At 45.8% G+C, this 3,525-nt stretch overlaps 1 pseudogene; it reads right to left on the reverse strand.

The window, feature by feature from the left end:
- Positions 1 to 234: 234 nt before the first annotated feature.
- On the reverse strand, positions 235 to 325 carry LOC144786302 (small nucleolar RNA U3; annotated as a pseudogene).
- Positions 326 to 3,525: the final 3,200 nt, after the last annotated feature.

Below are 3,525 nucleotides of genomic sequence, written 5' to 3' on the forward strand. Positions count from 1 at the left end.
AATGCGAGCAGCGCGAGATTCTTACAGTGCACAGCTGCGGGCTGATTGTGGTCCTTTGAATTAGTATTCGCGTTGCAATTAACACGAATACTATTTCAATGGACCCCAATCAGCCCCGCAGCTGTGCACTGTAAGAAAAGGAACACAGCGTGCGCTAAATCACACGTCGTGTTTGAGCCTTTGCTTTTCCTTAATGTGCACAACTGCGGGCTACTTATAATCCTTTGTGTCTCCTTCCTCCAGCTCTCCTGTAAGCGAGAGACGAACGATCTTCGATAACAAACAGTAGCTGCAGAAATGCAGCACTGTCAACTCACGCTCGGAATGGCTTACGAAGATCAGGCTTTTAACTACTACCTCAGCCTACTAACCCTTGAGGTAGCGCCACGGAGTTCTGTTTACACCCGAGTGGCACTCTTTATACCGAGCAAGTATTTAATTGTACTTTAAATATAAAAGACATAATGGAATGACAGAGTGCCTTCGGTGATCTAATGCTGCCCATAGGCCACTGTAAGCGTCTTCCAATACTGACAGCACCCTCGGGTGTCGCCTGGGATTTTTTGGTACCATTGGGGAAATCTTCTACACGACTGGATCCTTAACTTTACATGGCTGAGTATAACTTGCTTCACAAACTGCACAACGGGCTCGTGTTGGCTTGTTTCAGCAAAAAACCCTCAGCAGTGTTTAGTGTACAGTTAAGTACCGTTTTCTGCCTTGAGGTGCCTGTCGCACCTATAGAAGATCTTCCAACTAAGTGACCACACTTCGGTAGCAGATGATCTTTAACAGGACATTAACTATTTAATGAATACATGAATGAATGGTTCCTCATCACTGTGGGGCGTCTAATTCGATTGGGCGTGTCCGCAGTTATCTCCCTCGGTAGGGATGATTCCCTTATCCTAATCGGCGAGGAACCCTGTGCTCTACTACCAACGCACTGGGGGTGCCTCTGCAGCGCTCTTGGCTGACTCTGACACACAAACACCATTCAGGTGCCCCGTCTATCTGAGTTAGCTGCGGCGCCTCCCTCTTCCTACCCTCCCGTCATCGGCGCTCCCCTAAAATTATTCACAGGAGCACTGATTTCTGCTGTGGCTCCTCCCTGTCTCTAGAGGTCCTTCCTTTCACCCCTACGGTGTCCGTGCAGCTCCACTTTCCGTACCTTGACAGCCTCTGAGCCCTTGGGGCTCTTTTCCCCTATGGCTCCTCTTTCAACACCGTTGTGGTTGCCCCCCCTCTTCCTGGGGGGGCTCCCCTTATCCCGACAGTGCTTCAAAACCCTCCCCTCTCTTATCTCCGCCCCTTGCCAACCGGGACGCCACCTACTACGGTGTCGCTCCCCTCTGTGCCTCCTCAGCTGGCGCCTCTCAAGCCCGCTTTGCTTCCCGCTACCTCCCATAGCACAAACTTTTCCAGCAATCCCTACTGCAACAGGGACAAGATGGCAGAGCGGAAGTGACGCGCATTTGGGCGGGCAGCAGACTGGAAGCGCACAGGAAGTGAGATTTCAGCGGACAGTGGTGGACATGCAGCCATCTCTGTGAGGACAAACACTTTTAAGATTAGCAGAGAAAGTATACGCTGCACAAAATATAATGCTAACAGTACGGACCCCACTACATTACCAAGAGGCATACTGAAATATAACAGAAAAACAAGTATGAATAGCACAAAACGCAAGGGAAAATACAGGTATAACACTAGCTCTGAAATTCCGACACCACAATGTAGGGGGGCAGACACAAACAAAGCAAAAACAAAAATACAAAGGATGACCCTAAAACCCGTCACTAACAAAAACAAGTCAGGTCCCGGGCCGGCAGCCAATCACAGCGCGGCCCGGGAATGACGTCACGGGGGTGTCCCGGGCCGGCAGCCAATCGCAGCGCGGCCCGGGACAAAGGGGCGGGGCTTAAACAAACACCAAGAAACGCCCCCGAATCGCGTTTTCTGGAGAAAGCGCGATTGACAGCCTCTGTCTCCCAATGGCTAGCCTCCATTTATGGAGCTAGCCAATGAGAGACAGAGGCGGGTCATCACCCGACATAGAACTCAAGAGGTTTTGCTAGCGCATGCGTACTTCGTACGCATTGCTAGGCAAAACCTAACAAGCATTTACAATGCAACGGTTTCGCCTTTGGAAAAGTTTGAGCTATTGGCATTGTAAATGACAACATTTGTATTTATGTGTTGGTTTTGAAAACAGATAAATAAATGGCATTGTCCTTTACATTGCCAATAGCTCTAACTTTTCCAAAGGCGAAACCGTTGCATTGTAAATGCTTGTTAGTAACGTTGTCTGTTTGAGTTAAAAACTTTTTTTTTATGTGCAGATTATGCAGCAGATAGAGGATTGTGTGTAAATCTATAAGTAGGCAGTTAAACCCGCATAATTCTAGTGGCCCTGTCCATAACCCTGGTTATACTGCAATGGAGGACCAAATTATGTGGCAAAGTTGGCTAAACTATGCAGCACGTTCCGTAGCAGTATTATCTTACTATTTTGTCATTTTAACATACATTGATACAAAAGGGACCCCAACACTGTGTAAAAGACATACGATTCCTGAAAGGAAGTATATATACTCATTGACCAGATCTCACTGAAAGAGCTACTCACCAACAAATGGTGATTTTCACAGACTGAAAGAATCTGTGGAAAAGATACGATAAGCAGGAAACAAGCTTACAAGGCAAAAAAAAGGTAAGCGTTTCTATTCTGTTTTTTCCAGTTAGATTTTAGAACGTGCCTGCAGTTTAAGGATTCCGTGCATCGTCACAGCCTCTAGAAGCACATTTACCATCAGGAGAAAGTACCATAAATAAGGCATGTAGGATGGAGACACTAAGATATCAACTTACAAAACAAAGGAGCGGTGGAGGGGGGTGGAATGTTTGATCTGTTTTGTACTCTGGGTGCCTTCCTGAAATAAATGCTAGACTGGAAACAGTGTGATGCGTTACATTAATTTGCACAGATAGCGCAATAAAGCATTTCTGTGAGAAAAAAAAATCATTCTTCCAACTTCTTGAATTATTTAAATAAAGGCCATGACTTTGTTCTTGTTGGAAAGGGCCTTCTGTATATCACTTGGGGGCAATAGATTTCACCACTATTTAAACAGATTCAAATATGAATACAGCAATGGATAGGTGACCAGGTAACTTAAAAAATGCCTGACTGTGCTTTAGCATGTGTCGTTCTTGTTTTGTAATTTTCAATCTGGTATTGTGAGTAAACAATGCATTGTGCACAGTAAATAGACCGGGTCCCTCCAGGTCTCAGGCCCGGTTGTAGTTAAAAATAGGCATTGAACCGGTCCCTATATTCACGTCCTTAACTTTACTGGAGAAAACGCGGACCTGTTTCTGAACATTGAATATAAAAAAACGGGAAGGTAATCACCGTCCTCGATTTAGTGCCCGTTTATATTTCCTATGTTTAACACTCTTAGGGTATGCACAGTTAAGTGAGTTAATTCCAGGATGCTGTGTTTCTCCTATAGCATAATGCTC

This window comes from Lissotriton helveticus, chromosome 10, assembly GCF_964261635.1.
Source record: "Lissotriton helveticus chromosome 10, aLisHel1.1, whole genome shotgun sequence".
Lineage (NCBI taxonomy): Eukaryota > Metazoa > Chordata > Amphibia > Caudata > Salamandridae > Lissotriton > Lissotriton helveticus.